The sequence below is a fragment of the Mesoplodon mirus genome, assembly GCF_964341445.2.
Source record: "Mesoplodon mirus genome assembly, chromosome: X".
NCBI lineage: Eukaryota > Metazoa > Chordata > Mammalia > Artiodactyla > Ziphiidae > Mesoplodon > Mesoplodon mirus.
This window is the reverse complement of record NC_138981.1, coordinates 112595128-112607237: the sequence shown is the minus strand read 5'-3', so window position 1 is coordinate 112607237 and position 12110 is coordinate 112595128. Positions and strand designations below refer to the sequence as shown.

Below are 12110 nucleotides of genomic sequence, written 5' to 3'. Positions count from 1 at the left end.
ATTGTAAAAACAAACATCTCCCTTTAAGCTCCTTGTTCCAGCTCTCACTAAATCAATTTCCTTTCAGAACCAGGTTTCTCCAAAGCATTATCTACACATGGTGTCTTCTTTCCTTCACCTTTTATTTATTTCTTTCTCTCACTCCAGTATGACTTCTGCACTCATAACTCTACCAAAAGTTCTTTTAGTGAGGTCATCAATGTCCTCCATGTTATCAGATACAATGGACTCTTCTCTGTCCTCATATTACACCTCCTCTCAGCAGCCTTCAGTATAGTTTACCAGGCTTTCTTCCTTAAAACACTCTCTTCTCTCTACCTGAATGAGCCTACACACTTATGGTTTTCCTGCTACCTCTCTATCCCTTCCTCATCCTTATTCTTCCTCTATGTGATCTCTAAATGATGGAATTCACAGGGCCCCATTCTGGGCTCTTTTCTCTTCTCTCTCTAAACTGTTTCTCTACATGATTTCCCCCATTTCCATGATTTTAAATGCCATCTACATGCTGATGGCTTCTAAATTCTTATTTCTAGCCCAGATATCTCTTCTGAGTTCCAAACCAGTATATTTAACTACCAACTTAACATCCACTGCTATATCAGTATACTCTTATACAAGATTAATCTCATCATTTCTCTTCTCCCCCAAACTTTGTCCTATTCCAGGGTTCTTTCATCTCAGCTGGTGGCACAAGCACATATTCAATTCAAAACCAGTAACCTAAAAGTTATTTTTGATTCCTCCCTCTATAACCCATTACCAAACTCTATAATTCCTACCTCTGACTATATTGAGTTCAATTCATTTCTCCCCATCTCTGCCACTACTCTTCTAGTCCTTACCACCATTGTCTCTCACTGGTAACATTGTAACAGTGTACTAATTGGTTTCTCAATGTCTATTAGCTCTCCAGTCCCATTAAAAGTCATTTTCCACATAGCAGCCAGATGATCTTAAAACGTAAAATGGATCCTGTCACTCTACTAAAAATCATTCAAAGAGTTCTAATCTCACAGCGAAATGCAGTGAGGCATGGTATTATCTGGTTCCTGCCTACTTTTCTAGACCCTTCTGTGATGTTCTCCCCTTTGATCACTACATTGAACCACATTAGCACTTTCTCTGTTCCCCAAACATTCTAAGGTCTTTACTACTGCAGGACCCTGCTGTTAACTAGTCCCTCTGTTGAAATCCTGCCCTACCTTATCAGAGACGTCTTCTCTGATATTTCCAGCCCAATCCAAATTATGTACCTGTTGTGGTCTGAAAGTGGGTTGGAAAAGAATTTCCAGACACAAGGCAGAATGTGAAGAAGATGGAATTTATTAAATGGAATGGTCACTGCCAGAACAGCGTGCTGACTTCCTAGTAGTCTGACAGAGCCAACCCCGAACATGTGCTATTAGTCAGTTTTTATAGCCAGAGAACAAAAGAATGGTCTGAGGTGAAAATTTCGTTTTCTGATTGGTCGAAGCACATATAACATCCTTCTGTAGGATGGGAGTAGGACAGAGCAGATGCCTTTCCTTATTTGGGACAAGAGAGAAACATGTCCCATTGCCCAGGTGGGCTTAGGAATTTCATAACCATTGCAACATGGCGGGGAGGACAACAAGAGTCTGATAGCGTGTGTATCGCTGAAACATTTTCAGGCAGGATTGTCCTTTGTCCTTGAAGCACCATTGTCCTTGGAGCACCACAGTACCCTTGTTATATGCCTTCCTAGCAGCCTGTGCTTTTCCTTTGTAACGTTTATCACAGTATTAAATTATGGAGGATCATCAGTATATAGGTAGTACTTGAAGTCAAGGAAATAATAGTAATCTAGTAAGGGAGGAAGACATATTACCATTCAGCTATTCACTCAACAAGTAGTCGTTGACTCTCTCCTATGCCAAGCACTAAAAATTCAGTGGTAAAACACCAGATAATGTGATTACTGCTTAAACCTAGGTCCACAATGAATCCCATGGAGATACAGGAGAGTATCACTTTACTCAATGTGTTGGATGGGAGAAAACAATCAGGTAAGATTTCCTGGTAAAGATGATGATGAATCCAAGTGCTAAAATATGATGGGGCATTAACCAGGTGAAAAACAAATATAGGCAGGAATTTTCAGGCAAAGGACATGAATAAGGATGAACATGTATGATATGGTAAATTGTGAGATGGAGCTTGGTGGGAGATGAGGTTGCAAAAGGAAGTGGGAGCAGGGTCATGGAAGACTTTGAATCCCACGCTGAGGAGCTTGGATTTGAATATGTGAAGACAAGTATCAAATGTTGACTGTGTGCAGTGTACTATGCTGGGCATTTGGGGTTACAGCTAGAAATGACTTTCTATCTCTGTCCCGGGAGGGTTTACAATCTCACTGGAAAGATAGGACATGCACACAAAATGTGAAGAGCAGTGCATGCTTACTTGTCAAATAAAGAGGAATAGAGTACTTCTAAGGGGAATAAATTACATGAGGAAGGCAGCAGGGAGAGTTCTGAGAGAACATAGTACTTGAGTTGGGTCTTAAAGGAAAAAAGGGTGTGTATTTAGCTAAGCAAGGGACATTCTGAGCTTTTGTGTTTGTTCATATGTTCTACTAAAAGCTTTGTTAGGTCTTTTACATTATGTTGTTTCATATTAATTGTAAAATTATTCTTAAAATTAAGGTAAATAAAAATATTGGGATTTTATGTGCAGAGATTCTCTTTATAGACAGTGCTTTCAAGAACTACATAGTCTAAAAACAGTGTAAAAATATATAATCTGAGCAATTTGAATACCAAGGCCACCAGACTGTAATATCTTTGAGGTCAGATTCTGTATCTACACAGTTCACTATTCTATTCCTAGCACCTAGCATGATGCCTGGATAATATTAGTTTCAATGCATATTTTTGATTGTCTCCCTTAGCAGAGTCTTTTTGCTTCCTTTCTCTCTTGAAATGTAGCTTGAATATATCAGTTGATAATGTTAGGTAGCTGGTAGCAGATACAAAAATAAAACAAAAGCACAAGTGAGGCCATCAAGGCTAACTCAGGTACATAGCAGAAGGAGGATCTGGGAGGGGAGCAGGGGAGCATAAAGAAAGAAATGAAAACACAGTGAGTAGTTATGAATGCTAGAGAAAATTCAACTCAGAAAAGAGTGCCTTGAGGCAATTACATGTCTAACAAATTGCTGTAAGTGCTTAATGCACATTTCTCCAAAACTAGTCTTCCAGTGAGCTTCTGTATATTTTATTAGATTCCACTTTTATCTTTCTTAGTCCTAGGCCAAATGCAGGTGAGTATTATTTGTCATTTAACACAGTCAGCCTTACTACCAGAACACTTGCCTGAGTGCTAAGCAAATAAATATGGTCCCTTCATTTAGGGAGCTCTCTTATTCTTATCGGGGTAGCACAGTTATTGCTCCTCCTCCAATCCCAAGATCTCCCAGTCTAATTTATAACACACTCACACACATGCACACACACACACACAGAAGAAACTGAACACAACTAAAGCACACCTGTCAATCCTCACCTCCAGGACTGAGCTTTTGAAGGGATTATATGTTGCATTATTTATTGTCTATCCCAGAGTGGCTCCCCTCCCACCAACTAGGAAATACTCCTCCCCTCCCACAGTATAAATATGCTCAAGGAGAACTAAGTCACTTCAAGGAGACAGAGACACATCTACTAACCTTTCCCCCAAATCAGCTAAATAGATGATTTGGAGATTAACCAATATTTCAGGTTATAAAGATTATAATCTATCCTAAGTTTTGCTAATCAGACTGGGAGTTCCCTGAGGACAGGGAGAGTGTCTTGACCTTCAGACTGTCATCATTTTGGTTGATTGAATGAAGCTTATCATTATAGGCACAAACCCTCAGCTTCCTCAGTGCTTCCTCGACATCTTTGTTTTTGAGGCTGTAGATAAGGCGGTTGCACGTGGGAGTGACAACAGTATAGAGCAAGGAGAAGGTTTTGTTGAGAATTGGCACCTGGCCAGCCAAGGGCAGAGCATAGACTAACATCAAGGTCCCATAAAACAGAGTCACAACCACTAGATGAGAGGAACAAGTGGAGAATGCCTTCTGCCTACCAGTCATGAAAGGTATATGCAAGACTGTGAAAAGAATCTTCCACTAGGAGGCTAGGATTAGTCCAAAGCAGGCCAGAGTCACCAGTGCTGTTAGACTCATGCAGACCAGGTTGACTAGCTGGGGATCTGAGCAGGAGAGCTTCTGCAGAGGCTTTAAGTCACAGAAGAAGTGGTCAATCTCATTGCCGCCACAGAAGGTCAAGTTGGATAGCAGCCTGGAATGCAGCTGCCACTGTGAAACCACTAACCCATGAGCCAATCACTAGCCCCAAACATATGGTTCCATGCATTAGTGTTGGATAGTGTAAAGGCCGGCAGACAGGTATTGGTCATATGACATCACTGACAGAAGATAACATTCAGTGCTACCCAGGGCCCCAAAGAGGTAGAGCTGAATAATACAACATACCATGGAGATCACTCTATTCTCTCTCAGCAAGTCCATGAGCAACCTGGGCATGATATTCGATGTATAACAGACCTCCAGATATGAGAGGTTTGCCAGAAAGAAGTACATTGGTGCCTGGAGTCCCTGCTGAGTGCTCACCAGGATCACAAGGAGATTCCCAAAAATGGTGGCCAGGTAGACAGTGCCAAACACCAAGAAGAGCAAGGGACCCAATTCCTTGAGGTCTCCAAACCCCAGTATTATAAACTCAGTCACCATTATAGTGGTATTTCCTGGCCTCACAGAAGTCAGAAGTTCCTGGAGGTGTGTCAGTTTCTTCATACTGTTATGTCAGATTACCACTTAGATTTCCTACACAGTACAATTCTAATCAGTGGTTGGAGCTCTGCACTGATTAGGGCATTTTGGGGGGATTGGCTCTCATTGTAGCCAGTTAAATTTGCCCTCAGAAAAACTTTTATGGAAATTAGCTGAACTTGTCATCTAGTCAGGGTGTGGAATAAGGATGAGGAGACTAAATGGTGGAAGGAATGGTTCAGTGAAAATCTGTCCCCATCCCTAAGGAAACAATTCAGAGTACAACAATATAAGACCCCCAGATTCACATCCAAAGGAGACATGTTTAGCCCATGCTTGGCATCCTTTGTGCCTTTTTGGGTAGAAGAAATCCCCAAGGAAAACTCTGACTAAATCCTGACCATTCAAAGAAATGGCAGGCCAGATAGCAAATCATAATCACGATCTTCTTTATCAGAGCATGAAATGGAAGGTGAAATGCCAGGACTGAAGCAGAGAATCACTCCACTGATGTTACTGGGCCATCCATGCTTGTTTGCTGGTGACATCTCTGAGACAGTAGAACAGTAGTTGCTGCAGAGACAGTAGATTCTGGAAAACCATGTGTACATACTAAATATGTATGAATACAGATTTCTTACTTTTAAATCCTTCCCCATAAGAGGCTGTATTTTAGGCTTCTGGGTAGAAAGCCTAGCAGCTGACATCTGAAACTGCTGGTTAGACTCATGTGCACACATCTGAACACACACACACACACAGAGACACACACACATCTGGATCTACACAGTCAGGTATAGATAGTCACATGTGCTATCATCTTTGCCATCAGTTCTTTTGGTTTTCTAGGTTTTTAAATATTTCTATCTATCTATCTATCTATCTATCTATTTATTTATTTATTTATTTATTTTTGCTGCATTGGGTCTTCGTTTCTGTGCGAGGGCTTTCCACCACACAAACTGACTCACTGCCTGTTATTATCTACATGTATGTGTATAAGCAAAGAGTTTTCAGAAAGCTGTCTAAAAGAATTAAAGGCAGACTTACAATCTTATACCTTTTAGCCAGCCTTCTTCCTACACATCTACTTTGCACCAGGTATCCACCACACGCGAGTCATGGGCACCCACACTGTTCTCCAGTTCCTTCCCAGCTTCTGACCTTGGTTCTGCCTCCTTTGAGAAGGAATAAGGGATTTTTATTGGATATTCTCATCTCAGACTCCCACCTCTTCCTCAAGAGCTATGTCTCAGATTCATTCTCCCTGGTTTCCCCAATATTAAGACCATCCTTAACCAGGTCTTTGGGCCTCAGGCTATAGTGCCAACCCCTGTTGTTGGATACATAGCTGCCTAGTGAAAATCCACATTTTTTTTGCAGTTGGGTCAGGCCAAATGGGTGTGAATTGAATGATGTGTATAACTTTTAGTTCGTGCCCTTAAAAGAAAAGTATGTATCCTCACCCTTCCCTTTTTTACTCTTCCCATTAGCTGGAATACAGAGCTGAGAGCAAAATCAGCAGCTGCCATCTGGGACTGAGATAGAAGTTGGATATTGAAAATAACATAGCAACAGCACAGTACCAGCCTGAACCCTCAGCTAGAGTAACACTAAACAGCCTACCTGGCTCTTTTGTGGAGATAAACACATTTCTATTTTGTCTAAGTCACTGAAGGTTTTAGTCGTTTTGTTACAACAGCTTAACCTGTACCCTAACTAACAAATGATTATAACTATGTCCTGGGTTATTGTGATTATTCAACAAGATAATCCATATAAAATACTTAGCACAGTGGTTGGCAAATAGTAAATGGCAGCTATCATGATTTCTGTTGTTAGTGACTTCATTCCTCATCTCCATTCTTCCCCTTCTCTGGCATCTTTTTTTTAAGATAATTCTACAGCATTTCTATTGATTGATTGATTGATTGATTGGCTGTGTTGGGTCTTCGTTTCTGTGCGAGGGCTTTCTCTAGTTGCGGCGAGCAGGGGCCACTCTTCATAACGGTGCGTGGGCCTCTCACCGCCGCGGCCTTTCTTGTTGCGGAGCACAGGCTCCAGACGCGCAGGCTCAGCAGTTGTGGCTCATGGGCCCAGTTGCTCCGCGGCATGTGGGATCTTCCCAGACCAGGGCTCGAACCCGTGTCCCCTGCACTGGCAGGCAGGCTCTCAACCACTGCGCCACCAGGGAAGCCCTCTGGCATCTTTAAATACCTTATCCTAACCTAATTTTGGTTCCCTCAAGACCCAATGCCTGGTCAGGCCCAACAACCTTTGATATGGATTTAACAATTTCCTACTCCTATGGGCTCAAAACCTCCCCACTCATTCAGGAAGGGAATTTAAACACAAACAACCAGATTTTGCCCTTTTCCTAAACAAACCACAAATAACACATTTGACTGATTTGGGACTGGTTCATATTCCTAACAAGCTAGATAATCAGTCTTCAAACTGGGGTATGCAGAACCCAAGATCAATGGTGTTCAAATGGGGGAGATTTTGCACACATCCCCCCCCCCATGTATTTGGCAATATCTTCAGACATCTCTGGTTGTCACAACTGGAGAGGGGCATCTAGCAGATAGAGGGCAGGGATGCTCCTAATCACCTTATAGTGCACAGGACAGCCCTTTACAAAAGAGAATTATCTGACCCCAAACGTTAATGGTGCTGCTGTTGAGGAACCCTGTCCTAGAGGTACACAATGACTTCCCAAAGAGGTAGGCAGACAGAGAGTGTTTTAAAAAAAATAACTTCTACTTTACATATGAACTGTTCTCTAAAACTGATCTACTGAGAATGTGCCTGTGGTTGAAGAATCATTCCGGTCCTCTTTTCTCACCTCCCTTTTCACAATTACTCTTCTCCCACTTTTCAAGAGAAAGGTCCACTCATTAGGCATCTTGAAACTTACCATTGTTCCAGTCACTTTCTTCTGTGAGAGTACAGCAGAGTGGAGTGGATAAGATCTTGAAGTTAGAGCATAGTCTCAGGTTCTAATTAATTCTCTGTCACTTACTAACTCTGTGACTTATTTGCTTGTTTAACACTTTGCAGACTTCTGGTAACAGGGTCTTTTTCTTTAGTTTAAAATTTCATGGTACATATATATTTGTTGAATGTATAATAGGATGATCAAGAGAAGACTTTCAAATATAAGAATATGTATGACATTAGGATAAAATTCTGTGGGGAAAGTGACTGGAAGTGTGAGTTCAAGAAGAAAAGGTAATGATGTTAAGTGTCTGACTGTTAGAGAACTTGTCTATTCATATTTTCCTGCGTGATAGTGGACATCAAAATGCTACAGTATTTAGAATTCATTGAAAAATTTAAAAGAATGATGCAAGAGTTTAATTTTAAACTGTCAGTATCTACAGGGTGACAGAAATTATACAGTGTTTTCATCTATTTGAACTTACAATGAAAAATTTCTAGATGTCAATTTGCAAATGTGTAAGGGGCCAGAGTACAGTACAAAGTTTAAAGAGCTACATTCCTGCTGAATCCCCTCTGTGTCCTTTCTTGCTTGATGAAAAAACAGAAAGAGGAAAAAGACAGTCACATAGAGATGTGATTAAAATGCAGCAGCAAATCCTACTGCACAAGACCAGTTTTCTCCGGTCCCCACTCACCCTGCCAGCTAGCTTCCAAGTGTTTTTCTTCTCCTGTTCAAGAAGTTCTTCATGCTCACCCAGCCTTCCTTTCAAACTAATATCTATTTTTTTCCTTTTTTATGAAATAATTACTCTCTTAGTCATCACTGCAGGTCTCTGGACTCTTACAACCTGCCTATGACTCAACATGCTTTTAGCAAGTGGGCCTCCAGATACAATCCACAATTATCAGACAGAACTCTGAAAAACATATTCAAAGAAATGGAAAAGTTTTAAACAGTGGTATAAGGTGGTCCTCAAACACACACATACAGGCTGCACTCACAGAAAATTTTCTTCCCCATGCCAAAACCACTGGGAAAATGGACAAGTAAATCAAATGAATTAACTCAGTTGTTTGTTTTTATGCAGGAAATGGCAAAACCTGGTTCTTTTTTGGATTGCAACCTTTATTGTTTCAGGCAAGTTATGAAACCGGTGTGTGTTCACAGACTCAGGAAAGTAATTTCATATGCACACACAAGCATACATCTATACACACTGGGGACGGTGTGATTGTAGCTGTGGTGAGCAAGAAAGGGTGTGTTTTTTGCCATCCAACAGCCCAGACCTACATTTTCACATTGAAATCAGAGAACACAACCTTAAAATAGAAATGGCAATAAACAAAATAGCTCATTTTCATCTGGATCGGTTTGCAGAGCATAGTTCTCTACTGGACTCTGGCCTGGTAAAAGTCTCTTGCTTCCCTGGAAGTCTGAGCTGCCATTTGATTCTTCCCTGTCTGAAGACAGCTTCTTTACATTCTAAAAGAAGCCAAGGAAAAAAGGTCTTCTTCATACACTCCTTTAAAACCAATCAACAGGTGTGGATTTGATTTCCAGCTTATCCTATATTAGCTGTGTGACCTTGAGTAATACTCTTAACATCTCTAAGCCTCAGTTTCTTCATCTTCAAAACAGGGATGATGCTATACACCTTGATTGAAACACACAATGAGTGCTGAGGAGTAAATGAGACATACTGTTTTTAACGATTATTTAAAGTACTATATATAAAATACATTAAATAACAATTATAAATATTATAATAATTAATTGTTATTAGTAGCTCCCAAGACCACATAGTCCACAGTTGATAAGCTTTAGCTATTAGAAATAAATCAGAATCAGAATCCTTTTAAATTCATCCCTGGTCTGCTCACTGATTCCATATAACATAGACCTAACATTTTCTAATGTAATAGATAGTATCTTGATCTATATCTTTTTTTTTTTTTTTTTTTTTTCGGTACGCGGGCCTCTCACTGTTGTGGCCTCTCCCGTTGCGGAGCACAGGCTCCGGACGCGCAGGCTCAGCGGCCATGGCTCACGGGCCCAGCCGCTCCGCGGCATGTGGGATCTTCCCGGACCGGGGCACGAACCCGTGTCTCCTGCATCAGCAGGCGGACTCTCAACCACTGCGCCACCAGGGAAGCCCATTGATCTATATCTTGATCTTCAGATAATTGAAGAGAGATATTGTGGTCCCATTCTACTCCCACACCTAGATTTTCTTTGCTCTGGGCTAAGAGAAAACTAATCGATTGAGAAGATTTTAAAGAAAAGAAAAAGTACAATATCAGTGGACTCACACTTCTGTTCTCAACATTATTGTTTACTTGACTGATGGCTACTGTCCCCTTTGGAGGTTGTTAACACATGGAAATGATGTTTTCTGAGTCTGGAAAAGTGAAAGAAGATGTTTCAGTTTGCTCTTTTATTCCCAGTACTAGTTAGCGCTTAATACCTTTTTGATGTACTCATGAATAAGTGGATGAAAATCTGTCGTCGATTTTATTTTTCCTAAGCAGGATGGCCTGGAGCTCCCAAGTCCTGCTGCACAGCTCCAGCATGATGAACTCCAGGATCCTGAGCCTTGATTCCAACCCACATTCACAGAACACCTGGTTTTGCCCCTCTATTCTTCCAAGAGGGTATTTCACAAACTTTTGGAAGGCTGATGGCACCCTGAGGCCATCTGATGCTGGTGTCAGTAACTGATGCCAAGATAAACCATTTTTTTGTTTTGTAAGGGGGAGATGGGGACCCAGCAACCTGGTCCTAAGTTCTCTTATAGATAAAGCAAGTGGGTGTACTATATTCTTTGCTTATTAGGTATTAATGATGCAGCCTCAACTTCAGATCAGATGACTTAAAAAAAATAGACTGAGCCCTTCATAGCCAAAGAAAGAAAACTACAGTGGGACCAACTGGAAAGAAGAGCTTTGTATGTTTATTTATTTTCTTTATGGTTTTTGTTTGTTTTGTTTGGTTTGGTATTTGCTTGCTTATTTTTTTTTATTATGCACACTTCACCTCCTCTCTAGATTTCCTGAGCGAAGTTATGAGGCTACATCAGAGGTAAAAAGTCAGCACCTCCCATCCCACCCTAGTCCTAGTTCTCTGCCACCTCAACCTGTTCAGCTCCATAGATGAAGGAGGTTAAGAGGTACAAACCTTCAGTAATGTAATAAATAAGGTGGACAGAAGATTACTAGACTTATCCTCATGATCATTTTTCATGTATACAAAAGTCAAATCATTATGTAGTACATCTGTAACTAACATAATATTGTTCATCTACTATATTTCAATAAAAAGCATAAAAAAGAAAAATCATCTTTTTGTTCAAGATCTTAAGTAGTACAAGTTAAAGAAAAGAGAGAAAAATCACATATTAGGAATTTTATATAACACAAGGCCCAAACACGACTGAGGAGCTATTTTTCTCCAATCATCGGGTCAAGTACATCCCAGAACATTATAAATTGTCAATTCCGTGAGTAGGAGCAGAGTCTGTCTTGCTTATGCTGTACCCCAATCTCTAGCACTGTGCCTAGACTTTTAGAATGCACTCAGTAAATATTTAAGGAAGGAAGAATATAAGGAATGTAAGGAAAAGAAGGATAGAAGGAAGTTTCTAAGCAAATATCTAAAGAAGGAATGGTTCTGGAATAAGGCATTCTCTAACTCTAAGGCCCTGGAGGTAGAAGGGACCATGAGGGACCACTGGTGTCCAGCCTTTCACACTCACACAGGAGGCTATCGAATTATTTATCATTCTATTTGAAGAATTCATAGGACAAAATCTCCATGGCTCTCTTTGCCTCCCATTTTTATTGCCAGTAAAGTCATGCTCACACTCTGGTCTGTAACTTAATGAAAATTTCCAGGCTACACATCCAGATTCACTATTCCCACTTGAGCTATCAATGTGCCACTTAGGAAATTTACCTGTATTAATTTAGTCTCCAGAGCAGCCAAACAACTGGCCAATTTTCAAAAGAAAAAGAATTCAATCAACCTAGTTGTATCCCCTTTCCCCTACTTCCTTGAATATGCATGGCACCTAGATAAGTCTCTCTATATAATAAGCTCTCTGGTTTATTTAGAGACAGGGAAAAGGTTCTTGTAAAATTATAATTAGTTGAGACTCAACAAAACTAAGAAAGTTTAATATACTTTGCTTTTAGGGGAGAAAGAAAAATTAAAATAGAAGCCATCACAATTAAAATTACAAAAATTTTCAAGGGCTCTCCTGCATTCAAATCACATTCAGCCCAGTTTCCTATACCTTCTATAGCTGAGGCTTTGGACAATGGTAACAAAGAGTATGAATGATCCTCCTATGGCCCTGAAAGAGTT

The 12110-nt window shown here is 40.5% G+C and overlaps 1 pseudogene across 1 annotated transcript; it reads right to left on the bottom strand.

The window, feature by feature from the left end:
- Positions 1-3775: 3775 nt before the first annotated feature.
- LOC309796284 (olfactory receptor 11A1-like) lies at positions 3776-4825 on the bottom strand (annotated as a pseudogene). The gene has a single exon. The product of its transcript is annotated as an olfactory receptor 11A1-like (transcript).
- Positions 4826-12110: the final 7285 nt, after the last annotated feature.